We start from the raw sequence: 15,773 nt of genomic DNA, 5'->3' as shown, positions 1-15,773 counted from the left end.
ATTTCCTCCTGGATCCTGAATAAGTCCTCCACATCTACCCCAATTTTAATTTCTTGTAGTTTATTTTTGTTTATTCTTGGTGCTTCAGATGAGAGATGACATTGTCTCTTTACTATAATTTCTCTAATATCAAAACTGACATCCTTTTTGATTTCTTTTTCTATTTTTTCACTGACTACTTTTACTGGATTTCTCTGTAGGCATTTCAGAGTTTCTGGAATGTGTGGAAATTAGAAAAGTTGTGGATTTGCAGATACAGTTTCACTACTGCCTTGCACATATAATTAATATTGTGACATTTTGGCTCTGTATGTTGTAGAACCTTCACTCTAGGATAAAATTTCCCACTCCATGTCACCAAAAAGCACAGGCAGTTTTGTAGTTTGTTTCTCTCTTTCTCTGCATCTCTCTGCTTAGCTACAGATAATTATCTGTTGAATGCTGTGACTTGCTTAATTTATGCTAAAGTGACACTGCCATGAACATGTGGTTTTCATCTCAGCTATTACAAAACACCTAAGTATTTTCCCTTCAAATTTAAAGGTCAGATTTGTATTATTCACTCTAAAAAAAATCAGAAATTGTAACCTTTTTAAAGCAAGTGCTGTTTACAAAGTGTCCTCTTTGATATCAATTTCTAAATAATCCTATGTGGAACATGCTCTGCTAAAACACTGATATTCTAGAAGACAAAGAGATTTATTTGACCAAATAGAGGGTCTAATAACTTAGAGATACCTTGTTAATTAAATTCTCTTGATAAGAAGAAAAAGTAATTTCCAAAGTTGAATTTTGTCTCTTCCTTAACTCGGTATCTTAAGCAGACCAGCTAAAATTGTTTTTCATAATACACCCTTCCAGACAATAAAAAATATTTTTATCATAGACACTTTTGCTGGATCAAGGTTATTAGGATTCATAATGTACACTGAAAATGTAAATGTGAATTTCACAGCATCAAATTATTTCTGAAGCAATTCCATATTATCTGTAATTGTATATATTTTAGGTCATTGTTGTAAAAAAATACTGTTTTCATATTGCTGTAGTTAGTGTCAGAACACTTTGACTAGATTTCATTTACACACTGGGGATTCTCCTTTTTACTACACAATTTAATCTTATGTTCTTTTTTTTATAAATGTAGTTTGTTACTAGAAGCCAACCAAAACTGTCCTCCACCTAAAGTGATTCTGTGAGGGGGAAGAAAAAAAGGTGAAAGCTACGAGTTGTACCTGAATTATAATAATACTTCACAAAGTTTTTGGATTTTCTTCTGGAAGATGAACACGAGTTCAAAAACAAAAATAAAAACAAAAACAAACCCCCCCAAAAAAAGAAATTGCACTTGACAGTCTTGTAAAAGGATAACAAAACCAAACTATGTGTCTGTGAGTGCCTAGCACTTTCCATAATGTGCTAGATAAAAATTTTTTGCTTTTGGTGACGTTTTATTGTTCGCTTGTCATTTGGGTTTTTTCCCTTTAGGGGCTATCTAAATAGATTCATTCCATCATGTCATAGATAAAACCATGGCCTTTGTGTCTCTAGAAATATTTTTCAGTTGAGTTAGCATGACAGTAGCAGTTTATTTCCATGGTATTTCTGTTCCATCATTATGTTCATTCCATCATTATTTGCTTTGAAAACTATATAGCTATTGGAATAAGAGTGAAAAAGATTAATCTTCTCATGAATGAAAGTGTCAGAGTTTAGCCCTCCTCTGTTTTCAGGACTTTTGAGGTGGTATTCTCTTTTTTACCTTTCAGAGGGTAATTCTGTAATTAGGTATGCAAAAGACTAATGCTCGATTTTAGAAGGTTGTTTCAAGAATTACCTGCAAATAAGCTATTCAAAGTCTGTTGAAATCTTCAAAATACCAGAAATTCATGAGAGCCTGAAGTAGGTCTCTATGATTGGGAATTAAAATAATGGGGTTTTCTCCCTTTTCTTTCTATTTCTTCTGTTTGGTGTGGTTTCTTTTGTGGTTTTTTTTGTTTGTTTTTGGGGTTGGTTTTTTTTTTTTTTTTTTTGGGGTTGGGTTTTTTTGTTGTTTTTATTTGGTGGTGGTTTTTGGGGTCTTTTGGAGGGGTGGTTAATTTTTTTTGAGACACTTAGGTTGGTTTTGTTTTGGCTTCTTTGTTTTGATATGTTTTCTTTTGTTGGGTTATTTAAGGGAATACCCTGACTACTAGAAATATATTTCCTACTCCTTAACACAGCTCTGTCTGGTTTAAGACAACTTTACACGCTCTGTTTTACCAGAAGACCTAATTTATTTTAAAAAAAAACCAGCACCTAATATACTGATCCTGTCTGGGATGAGTTCAGCTTCTCCACAGAGGACAGTGTGTTGTGTATTTGTGATAAAAACATTGTTGATAACATCAGGATGATTAAGCTACTGCTGGAAAGTTCTTGCAGAGTCAAGGTCTTTCAGCCTGGAGATGAGGAGGGAGGCCTTTTAAAATACCTAAAGACCTTATTTCAATACCTGAAGGAGGTCTTAAAGACAGTTGAAGAGCAACTTTTTATAAGGGTATACAGCAACAGAACAAAGAATGATGGTTTTAAATTGAAAGAGGGCAGGTTTAGATTAGAGATTAGAAAGAAATTCTTTACTGTGAGCATGGTCAGATGCTAGAACAGATTTGCCAGAGAATGTGTGGATACTCCATTCCTAGCAGTGTTCAAGGCCAGCTTGGATGGAGCTTTGAGCAGCCTGGTCTAGTGGAAGGTGTCCCTGTCCTTGGCAGGGAAGTTGAAACTAGATGATCTTTAAGGTCCCTCCCAACCCAAAGACTTCTATGACTCTATGATTGCTTTCTATGACTCTTTCTTGCTTCTCATGATGCCCTGCCAGTAAATAGATGGGGGACACACTTAGCAGGAACCATTTACTCAACCGACCAAAAGGATCTTCCATACCATACAACATTGTGCCTATGATTACAGAAATGAGACAGAATAAGAAAATGGGGTACAGAATTCATGGTATTTGTCTTGTTAAATAAATGCTGTGTGTGATTGAGCGCAGCTTTCCTGGAGATGGCCAAACATCTCTGTGGATGGGAAGCAGTGGATGAGTTCCTGGTTTTGCATTGCTTGGGCAGGTTTTTTAGTTTACCTATTAACTTGCCTTTATCTCAATCCCCAAGGATTTTTGTTTTAACCCTTCTGATTCTCTTCCCTATTCCACCAAAAGGAAGTGAGTGTCTGGGAGGTGCTGAGCTGCCCACCAGTGTTAAACCATAACAAGTAAAAAATACACAATATGAATTTAAATTAACTTGAAATTGTTATTTTTTTTTTTTTCACTTTGGAACCAAAGGCTTTGTCAGCAGAAATTCACCCAAAATTAGGATGGATAATGCAGGACAAGATTCTACTTCTCTCCTGAACTTTTTTGCCACATAAACTTTCTAAATGCTTCCTCCTGTTGTGTATTTCTCTTGCAATCTTATCTATTTTTCAGCTGAGAGCTCTTTCCACTACAGACACTGAACAGATTGTTACTCTTCACTGGCAGAAGATAGCAAGATGTTAAGAGATCTCTCCTGATAAGAATCCTGAAGGCAGCACAGTTTAGAATAATGGACTACTGAAAAAACGGAAGAAAGGTCTGAAGGATAATGTGTCTAAATCAGGGAAAAACAATTTTTTCCACCATTCCAATAATGAGATATTTAATGTATTTTTGTCTTTATTAAACCTTTAAAAATTTACATTAAAATATTTTTTATTCTATTTATACTTCATTTAAATATAGTAGAATTAATAATAATAGAATTTAATTAAGTCATGTGTTTATGTTTACATTTGAGAGCTGAGAAAAGTTGATGAGCCAAAATTAGCACATTGGTTTGTGCTGACTGAGTTTATGAATTGTATACACTAGTTACAAAGTTGGTTTTATAGAGTGTTTGAGGGAACCTTAAGATTATGATCTAGATAACAGTTGCATTTAAATTTTTCAATACCGTTGTTTCCCCAATTGCTACTGAATGAGAAGAACATGCCTCTAGAATTTTCCAGGAAAAAGCATTGGCATTGTGTATTAGGAACACTCATCATAAAGCACAGATAATTTGTCCCTTTGGGGAACCTTCTAGGGTTCTTTTCTGATGGCTAACTGGACCAATCTGGTTGAATTTAAGAATTTGCAACACAAAGAAGCATATGAAGATATTTAGAATTGTCTAAAGAAGAATTAAGTTAAGCTGTGGGTGTCTCATCCCTAAAAGTGCTCAAGGAAAGGTTGGATGGGGCTTTGAGCAATCTGGTCAACTGAAAGATGTTCCAGCCCATGGCAACTAGATTGGAGCTACATGATCTCTAAGGTCACTTCCAACCTGGGCCATTCTATGATTTTTGGTTCTATGATGCTATGAAGATTTAGAAAAGGAAGGAGACATCACTAAATATACACTTACCTGAGATCACTCCTCAGGGAGTGTCATCAGACCAGGGAATGAAGCCACCCTGAAAGATAACTCTGGGTGAAAATGGTCTGCCTTATATTTTGGCAGTGCCTGAGAGTCATCTTATCTTATGATTAGTGTTTAGCATAAATCAGATTAAGTCTGCTGTCAGAGTTCATACTTCTGTCCTTATCCACAAAAGGAACCTCTGAGTGACTGACTGAAACACAAGTGTCTACACCAAAAATCCCTAATTTTAGTTGAAAAAAATCTTCAAAGACTAAAGTTAAGTTATTTAAATTCCTGTACCTCACACAGTGGGAAAATCCTCTTGAGGTAATGGTTTAGAACTTCCAACTTATAAAATGTGCAGAAAATAATTACGCATTAAAATTATCAAATTCTAACCAGAGTATTCCTATTTTTTTCCAATGTAGATGGTAGTGCATTTTTCAGGTCCAATTTATTATTTTTGATTTCAAAGAAGTGCTGCAGAAAGTAAGGAAAAATAACAATTAACAATCATGTGATGTTTCTGCTACTGAAAAAAATTTAACAAAGCTGAAGTAGATACAAGAGGGCTATCCTAAAGAAACTTGTGTATGTCTTATATATCTTCTGAAGCATGACTTGGGGCAAGGACAAAGTTGAAAAATATCAAGGTTGTGGGTGAAATGCTGAGATATTAATTAAATATTCTAGCCTAATTTATTGCAGTCTAAAAGGTGGTAGTTGGTATTCTGTCCTAGTGTTTGTCAGCTGAGAGTTTTATACCAAGTTTCTCTTTCCACAAGCTTGCACTCCCTCAGTAAGCTTTATTTATTAAGAATACTGTATGAAATTAATTAGTTTTTCCACCTTACCAACTTAGAGATTATGCTGGTAAAATTTGCTAATTGTAAGAAGAAACCCTAGGTGTCATATCAATCTTTTCTCTGGCTGCCAAGGCAACAAGCAGAAGACTTGGAGTTGGCAGCATGATTACATCAGCTCATATCAAAATACTGCTATATCAAGAGCAAATAAACATGCTTGTATTCTGCCTTGTATGTGGTGAATAACTACATTAAATCAATCTCAGCTGTCTGTCAAAGTCAAATTTATTAAAGCACAACACTGAAACTGAACTGAATTTTTGAAATCAATATGACTGATGGCTAGCAGCATGAGGTTTGCACCGGCATTTACATTTTGAAAGACTGACCTTTTCCACCGTCTTTGATTTTTCCTTAATGGGCACCCTTCCGAAACAAGGAAAGTAAGAATGAATGCCTTCTTAACATTATAGCAGAAATACAAACACTATGCTGTTTCTTCCAGAATTGTATAAACCACAAATGAAAGCAGAGACATAAAACAGCAGAAATAAACCCCCCATTCCTCAACCTGTCAGCTACATAAAAAAGGCCCATTAAAGCAGACTAAGTGGCATACACAAGGGCAGCTGCTGCTAGAGGAAAACTTCATTGCAAATATACGGTAAGTCAGAGACATTTCATTTTTATTAATTTAAAAATATGTCCAGAAACCCTGCCAGATCAATCAAACTGACTCCAACCCATGACTTCCAAGCAGCTCTACCTTGTTGGCTCCAAAATACAGTAAGATTATTTGACTAAGAGCAAACTTTCCTTCAGTACTTGCATATTTACCAGAATGAATGTTTTCAGAGCTTGAAAAAGATTAGCTTTTAAAAAATTAAAAAAGCATCTGTCTTTTTTTTGACATTTTGAAAATACCATCCACTCAACATAGAATTAAGTGATTTTATTAGATTTTTTTCTCCCCATTGACTATTCTATTGGGGAGTTGTGAAGAAAAGAATGATCTCATGTCACTCCTGTCTCTTTATTAATCATTAGGAAAAGGGAAGCAGTAGCAACTCATGGAAAACAAAAAATTAAGACCTCCTATCATTAAAAAAGAGATACAAGTCTGGACCTTGTAATGATGTAGCTATAGGACATTATATTTTATTTAGTTGTCTAGCCACATTCAAGAATTTTTGCCCCCACCTGTATTCCTGCTTCTGCAGTAGGGTTGTCAACACTTCCTATTGAAATACAGTAGCTGCTAAATGCACATCTAATTAAAACCTTTCAGATAGATAAAACAACTGTGTAAAAATAATTTAGAATAACTAGTTGACCCTCAAGAAATTACTGCATATATTTTAATTGATTTTTTTTTAATTGAAAATAAAATATTTTTTGGTACTGTGATCTTGAAGTTTATTTTCCATATAATAGAAAGTTTACCAATATTCTCAAGGCTTATTGACAAATATTTACTTAAGATTTTAATTTATTTAACTATGAATCAAACAGTCAAGTTATAATGTGTAGTTTGGTTCACATTGCTTAAAAAATTTGATGTTCTGGCTTTGAAGTAGCTAAATTAGGGAGTATAAAGGAAAAATATAAAAGAAATCCCACATTTATTAAATCACAATGGAAAACTTCTAAACAGAATTTATATAATATTCAGCAAAAGACATTTCTCCTTTTGGTTATGATATACTTTTTTTTTTCTTAAAACATGTAAATTAATGATTATAAACCACAGAAAATTTGAGCTTATAATAAAAACAGAAATAACAACTTCAGTATTTCCATTCATAAAGCTCTTCAGAAAATGGTTAATATTCTGGAAAAAATAAATTATGAGCCTAGAAAATGAACTAAAAAATACCAAACTCATAAAAAGTTTGCAACTTTGTAAATGGTTCCAGGTGGTCCTGCATGAACAAGGGCACTGGACAAGTTGCCCCCCCAAATTCTCTTCCAAGGTCTGACAACCTGAAATTCTGTCTTTCTGTTGAATTTAGTATATTTGTTAGATACACAAAACTCTTTTTTTTTTTGTTTTGTTTGTTTGTTTTTTGGGTTTTTTTGTTAAATTGGCTGTGCCTATCCACTGAGGGAAAAGAAGTAATGCCATGTGATCTGGGTAGGAATTACATCATGCATAAAAAGAAAATTACACAGATTTTATAAGAGTAATTTAGAAGCTGGCAGTGGGTCAAGCTATTGTTGCACAATTCTGAATATGGAAATACATCTAATGCTCCTCAGAGACAATTTAAAAAGAAAATATTGTATATGTTAAGTGTATTATACACTGTGAACAGTGTGCCCAGCTTCTTCTGTAAGTTAATCTAAGCTGCTGTTTAAACATATTTTAAGATACGCCTCCTCGATCATGTCTACATGCAAAATAATATCGTTGTTAAAATAAAATTTTTAAATTTCAAATGTGGAAACTGCACTTCTTTTCTCAGAGGAGATAAGAAAAAGAATAATGCGACATACTGGCATAGTACTGAATACCACACAACACAGAACAGCAAATAACAATATATTCTTATCCAACTGTTGAAAGCAATTTATTATTTTCATGATTTCACAGTACTTTCATAGATGTTTAGCACAGAATATGAAAGGAGATGTGATGCTTTCCTGGAATACTAAAATATCAGAGGTTAAGACAATAATATGTAATTAAGCACATGTTCTGATAAATTTTTAGTATCTTTTATTTATGCTCGAAGAATTTTGGGGAGTAATATTTCCTATAGCATAACGTCCCCACCAACTTTCTTCTGCTCTAGAGATGGGCTTGAATTGCTTCAAATATCCGTTTGTTGCAATGTGCTTTTCTCCCCACAATGTCTGTCATGGGGCTAGCAAAGTCACCGTTTCCTGATCAAATCATCCTGTGGGAGGTAGGATATAACCAGCATACACTGCCTGACACCTCCATGCTCTGGGATCTGTGGGACTGCACATTCAGAAAAGACTAAAGAGCAGGTGCTACTCTCCTCATCCCATTACTGCCACTTGTTTTCACCACTCCCTCTGATGGCAGTGGTCTGTCCACAAATGGTAGTGGAAAAAATGGAAATAAGAGCATGTCAAACGGTAGTGATGCAGGTAAATGGCTGTTCATTTTCTTCCTAAGTGTAGTGGACAAACAACTCAAATGCTGCTTTTTCATTGTAATTTCAGCTGCATTCAGCGTGCATTTTAGGGCCAGGTTACGAAGGGGAGGTGACAATGACTGAAAATTCAAGAGTTTTCAGAATGAAGCAGCAGCTGAATAAGCAGGATTGTTGATAAAGCATGTGAAGTATAGTGAGTAAATGGAAGTGGGGGACAAAATAGGCCTGGAATACCAAGTTTCAGTGCACTGGAAGGAGTATGTTGAAAAAGGGGATGGAAGTATGTCATACAAGACAGAAAGCCAAACAGAAGTTTCCTTTAACATTTTTTTTTATTTGTCAATGCACATTTTCTTCTGCTATTTGACCTTTACAATCTTAAATTTCTTTTTTGAACAACTTTATTTCACATGTTTCCAGAGATAAAACTTTGGCAGAAAATCCACTGATATTTAGGACCACTGCTCAGGGGAGATGTATTGCTAAATAAGTCCTGCCATCTAAACTATTTAGACACCTAGATCATTCATTTTGATAACAGATAGCTATCCAAGGGTTCGAGTTTGTGTGTTTCAACAAATATTGTTTCAAAGGTGGTTTCACTAGGGTAAGTGCCATCATACAAGGTTTTTTATTACTGTAGTTGTAATGGTTTAAAAAAGATTGCACTATCTGACATAGTCATAGGAGCAAAATCTTGTAAGTGCAGAGCAAGCCCTTGCCTATAGGAAACTAAGACGGAAGATTATGTCTCCCTTGAAAGCACTGTGTAAATTTACAGCAGTAGATAAATGATGCAATTGGAAAAGTATTTTTTTCATAGATTTCTCTGAGAGTAATGTAGACTGGCTGTGAAAGCAGTACTTTTAGAGCCTGAGAAGCTCATAAAGGGAGATGGTGGAGCTATAAGCCATTAATATAAGCAAGCAAGCATCCAGTAAAATGTGATGCAAATGAAATATGAGTTGCCTAGGAGGGCTTTAATCAGGCTGATGTAATAGCATAGATTTTGTGTAAAAGTAGGAACATGCTTTTGGACTTACTGACTTATTTTTCTTTTTTATTATTTTTTCCAGCTGGCTTACCCTTCTATCAAAATAAATTAAACCAAAAAAAAAAAATCAAAAGAAAAAGAAAAAGAAAAAACAAACAAATATGGATGTTAGTGCCTAAGTGCAACCAGTGAACTAAATAAGGAAAATACCTCGAAATTTGGCTTCTCAGCAGATTCTGATACTGTTCCCATTAGATCTGAATGTTCAGAAACGCTGTTACTCTCCTATAGCGTCAATCCATTGTAAAAAAAGAAGGGTAATTTGAAGTCAATCAGCCACCACTTTTCAGTGAAGAAATCAGAAAATCTGCCTTTTCTGACATTCTATCCTAAAGAAAGTTCACCAGGATTATAGTAGTCTTAATATCCTCATGTCATTAGTCGGAGATTTGAGAGGTGTGTGAATTCCCAGGTGGGAAATTATATTGTACTTTTTAAACAAAATTAAACATTCACAAATACTCTCTGCAGATTTGGACGGTTAAACAAAGAGAAATACGTTCTCCATTTTACTATTAGGCTGCACTGTTGATCTTTGTAAGATAATGCTGATAAAATTTTCACAGATCTGTTGAATTAAGAGGAATTACTTGCCTTCAGTATCATACTAGCTGCTTCATAGGGAAACTTTGCATAGGGCATGTTGTTTTTTTTTCAGAGAAATTTATTATGATTGTTATTGTTGCCGTTATTATTAGCTTGTATCTGAATATCTGTTACTCTGCCTTCTATATGTTTATATGTGTCTATATGTTTATATCTGTCTATATGTCTATATGTGTAGTATTTAAGAATATTCTTTGTGTTGTGTGGCTTTTAAGCATAATTATTGGATTTTGCAACAGCAAAGAAAATTCTTGCTATGAATAGCATGTAAGATTTCATGTGCAGCTTTTACATTTAGATCTCAGTATAGATGATTATAAAAAGAAAGTGAACAAGTTTGAACATACACCAGGTAAAGCATACATAAAACATATAAAATGGTAAAAAGGCATGAACTCTGCCCCACTCCCACCCTTGTGCTTCACCGAGGGTTTTAAAAACAGATTCCACCTGTTTCCTGGTCACTGTTTCATCTGTACGACATGTTCCTTCAAGAGGAGATCTCTTTTTTTTGCACCTTCTCTAGTGCAAAACCTGTTTTTTAAGGAAGTCAAGAAGTCAATGACCAACTTGATCTTCCTGAATCAAGTGTTTATATCAAAGACTGTATATCTACATGAAAGAAATCACATCCTTTCATTTTCTCAGAGCAGAGAGTTTTAGAGGGTGCCTATATGTGTTTGTATTACTGGTCAGAAAATGAAGAAGTCCAGTTAAGGGGCTTTCCAGGGATGATACTTCCCAGCATCTAACTGGCAGAAATTAAAATTAGTAGAATTACTTTCAAATTTTTCTGTGTGTATAAATGAGTGCTTTCCGCATACCACTAGTTGTAACCTCAATAAATGTGAATAGGGTTTTGGGGGTAGAATTAAACAATATTCAGTAAGTCTTCAACATTATAAACATAACCAATATTTTTTTTTTGCCTCTATCTAAGAGGAGTTAGACTATCAACACAGATATTTCATACAAATTTCATACAAAATTCTTTGTCAGAGCCCTAATTTCACTGGGGTGTGGAAGAATTTTTTTCAGGACTTCTTAGTTCTGAAAATTCTTCAAAATATTTTTATTAGCTTAGCTTTGGTGGTGACTTGCTGATCCAAATGTCTGGTGTTCATAATAAATTTGAGATGATTTTCCAAAACCGAGCCTATGGAGAAGCAGTTTTTTCGATCTGCATCCAAATGATCTTTTGTTAACCTCAAAAAACAATTTAAAATATCCTCCGTTCTTCCTTAGCAGAAGTACACTCATTTTGTAGGTGAATCTACAACTACACAAAAAATCTATCTAGAGAGCAGCTACCCAGAAAGGAGTTGCACTGCACATGAGGAAAAAAATAAAGGAAATTGTTGTTCAAAAAGAGGTAAAAACCACTATAAGAAACAAAATTCCTGTTTGAGAAAAAATAACAAATAAAAGATGGAAAAAAAAAAGCTTTGAAGAAATGTACTATAATGTGATGCAAACATTGTTTTTGTAGCAACCATAATTGGCACATGTTGCATCATTTTTAATGGCTCTTTCTGATTAATATTTACTATGTTCCCCATGAAAGTACATTTAATTATATGAATTCTGTTATGAAACTTGTTTAAAATAGATGCTTGCCAAATACTGCACATAATGTTACTCAGAAATATTTTTTATTCTGATAAACTTGAAAAGCAGTAGAGATTGTACTGGCAGTTGGGCATTCATCCACCAATTGATTTTTATTTTTTATTTTTTAATCTGTAATAACATTAAAGCACTACAAAATACCTACAGTGAATTTCCAGTTAATATCATGAAACACATTTTGTTTAGATGACTTTTAATGTTCTTACCAAGAAAAGTGCAATTGGAAAATAATTTTTTCACAATTTCCTAATAAGATACTTCGTTACATATTTTTCCTCAATATTTAATTTCAAATACTATACATGTAATCACATGAATGAACTAAATTAGATTAATATACGCTTTAGTATGATTTTATATGAATTTTGCTTGAATTTAAAGTATCTAAAAGAACAACAGAAAGAAAATTGAATTAAATCAAAGGCCAAAAGTCTTGACTTTACTATTGTGCCTCTTAGCACAACGTTTAAAAAACAGCTTTTGTTTTCAGGTTTTCAGTATTTTTTTCTGTCTTTTGAGTCTATTGCTCGCTACCTGCTGTTATCTGGAAAAAAATAATGCATCTCTTTACTTGCTTCTTGCTGTTCTGAATTTCTATGGCTTTCTCTGCTTCCTGGACCTACAGCTTGAGACCCATCCCTGCAACAACTGAAAATTTGTTAGCACTCAGTTATGAAATCTTCCTGTAGGCTATTGTTTGACAGTGTCAACTTCAGATATTATTAATGCTTTCTTCACTCTGTGAAAATAGAACTTGACACTATACATGTGCTTTTAAAATTCTCAGGTTCTAACTTTTAGGACCAAACCCAGGGTACCACAAAGGTCTCTTCAAAAAGGAAACATAACTCTTTTTTGCCCAATGTGTGTCAAAGAAAGAATGATCAGTATACTAACATGTTTGCTGAATGTGTATCTACCTTAGATATAACAATATTATAAATTGAGTCATTATTTTAAATGTCAACTTCAGCCATCAAGCATCAAGAAGATTCCAATTTTTCATCTCAAATCCCTGAGGAAGAGGAGTACATTGCATAGGCAGATGAGTACTTACCTAACCAGCTGGCAAGTGTACCACATGTGATGTGACATGACATTGAACTTCAACGCATGTAGACAGTGTTCCACAAAGTGCTGAGGCTTAAAAATATTTCTCTCCAATTTAAAAAGACAGTGTGTTTACTATGTTATATCCAAAATTACATAGTTACTCTTGATATTTCATAGTCTTCTTTTTAATATGGATGACCGTGAAAGATGTTATTATTCTCTGTATTTTCTGAGGTTATTTTGACAGTTCATGAAATCTGCATTTAATAATTTCTTAATATCTACTCTGTGCTGCTCCTGAGCCAAATGAGCTGCTCCTGTACATTCCTAAAAGTTCCTGTATGATTAGTACATTACGTTTTGTCAAGGGAAAGTCTCTTTCCTTTAAATGTAAATGTTTAATTTACATTTATATAGTTCTATTCAGATCAGATGACTTCTAATGAAAAATTCAGAATTCTATGAATAACAATTTTTTCTGCTGAACATTTTGCACAAAGAAAATATTTTCAATTATTTGCTTTTAGTTTTTAAATAGTTGACTTCATATTTTCCTTTTTTACTTTTCTTTCTTCAATAAGTATAATGCAGGAAGTCAGAAAAGAAAAACATTATGTGCAGGTTTCCCTCAAAGCATCTTTCTAATGGTGTCACCCACTCACCTATGTTGGGAAAGTTTCAATGGTCTTTTTGAATTGTATAATTAAACACCTGCTATTGTTTGCAAGACAAATGCCAAATGCTTTAACAGTAATATTCCTACTGTTACGCTTTTCCAGTGAGATGGGAAAATGAAGAGGGTAGAATCCATTTAAAAGTATAAAATATTTCTATAATACTTTCCATAATAACAAAGAGGGTCTCCTTCTCAAATAAGTTTAATTTAATTTTATCATCTGAGAAGGAAGGGAGTAATCTTGACTTCATAAGAGGTAAGTGCTTGGAAAATTGACTTCAAGAGGACCCATGATATTTTTAGCATGCTGAGGAAACTCAGTTAATACCTAACTGAAGATATTCTGCCTCCTTAAATCAAGAAGTCATTGAAAAAGTATTTGATTATAGGAATTAATTTTTAAAAACCAGATAGGAGTTTTATTTTAAAAGCTTTTAGATTTTTAATTAGAGAAATATTTTTTTAAAATTATTGCAGGTCAGACTATATTTTTTAAGAAATTAAATTAGTTAAAGAAATTGCTAAATTATTAATAACCATCAATGGGTTGCACTTATCTTGAGAATTTTGATAACATTTCAGTGTGCATTCAAACACTAAAATAATTTTTAAGTGGAATCATGTAAAAACAGTTGTTAAATACTATTTTTGCCAATATTTCCTATTAGAATAAAATAATTCTAAAATACACTAAGTGGATAGTATTGTAAAAACACCTTAAATATTATTTTACCCTGTAAAGTAGAAAGAAATTTGTGATTTTTCAACTGGGGTGGTATAACTGAACCATAATTTCCACTGCTTTATTGGCCTGTACAAACTTCTGCTGTTCAAATTGATTTAGATTCTAACTTGTCTAGAAAAGACTCTAAACAGTTCTAAAGAAGACATCAGACTTTGATAATACTTTGAGAACATGAAGAAGACATGGCGATGTCTTATACGTGTATTTGAGATGGTGTGAGCCAGCATCCTCAAATCTTTCCCTGTCAAATAGAAGGAAGGTTTTGACCATCCACAGAGAGTTGGTAGGGTTATATTTAACTTGGGCATTATAACAAATGTTAGATGATTGGTTCAAAATACAAAAGGTAGAAGATGGGATTGCCTATAAAGGCACTTAAAAGATGCTGACATCTGGAGTGTGTCCAGTGTGCAATGCAGAATCACTGTGATATAACCATCTCTCTCCTTTAATTACAGAGAGAGGTTAGTGACCCTGGGATACAGTTTCAGGAGGGATAGACAGGAAGGGTGCAGGGGAACACCTGAACACATGCCTGACTCCAGGCAGCACCTTTTTCACTGTGAGCCACTTGTTGGATGGGCACCATTGGGCCACAGGGAGATTTCTGTGTGCACAGTCCAGAAATGGAGCACCATCTCACACAGAACACAGGATCATGGTATTTTGAGTCACCATCAGATGCTACTGAGTCCTCTCTCAAAAGAATCCAAATCCTAAACCAACAGTGCTGTGAGCAATACCTTTGTCACACTTTCTGTTTTATCTGGAGACTTGCACAGAAAGTGGGAAAGGAACAGAGCAAAAAAAGGAAGTAGTTACAAATTAAATACAAAGTAGTTTTTCCAAAAGAAATGGTCCTTTGGAAACATAGACTTTTTTCTTAATAAGAAAAAAATAAATTAAAAAAAAAAAAAATAAAAAAAATAGTGTTATCATACTAGGGTCAGGAAGATCCTTTTACTTGCTCCTTCTGGGAGTTTTGACACTTGCACCTCAATCAATACTAGTGCATTCATTTCCCAAACTTCCTTTTAGGACAATACTTTAGGTATTGCAGTCCTGAACACCAGATTATTTCATTGATTTTAAATATGATTTTTCAGTCCCAGGTGCAGCAGTGTCTTAGGAAAAACTGTGTTTTAGCCACTGGGGACTGTGTCAGAAGAAAAATGCTTTATTAAGTTACCGTCCTTACCCATACTGTGAATAAATCTTTCTCTGTTAGCCACATTTGTATGATTAATATTTACATCTGATGATGGAATGACAAGGAACGAAAACTCACACAAACAACCAAGCCATTTCAAATAAAATCTTAATAATAAAATTTAGCCTACTCTTTAAGCAGAATATACAGATTGCAAACATTTATATAACTTTGATACGGTAAAAGCTACTAGTAGAGTAGGAGTAGAGTAGAGTAGAGTAGAGTAGAGTAGAGTAGAGTAGAGTAGAGTAGAGTAGAGTAGAGTAGTAGAGCTGGTAGAGGTTATACTAAAGCTCCAGTCTTTTTAGAAAACTTCAAAAACCAAAGGACAAACATTTTCAGTATCACGTTTTTTGGAAAGACTGTTAAAAAGTCTTGGAAAGGTAAGATCATAGACTGTATTGAGCAGTGTTTAATGAAACAGAAACTTAGAGCTGGA

The sequence above is a fragment of the Parus major genome, chromosome 1 (assembly GCF_001522545.3).
Source record: "Parus major isolate Abel chromosome 1, Parus_major1.1, whole genome shotgun sequence".
In the NCBI taxonomy this organism is placed as follows: domain Eukaryota; kingdom Metazoa; phylum Chordata; class Aves; order Passeriformes; family Paridae; genus Parus; species Parus major.
This window is presented reverse-complemented; position numbering follows the sequence as displayed.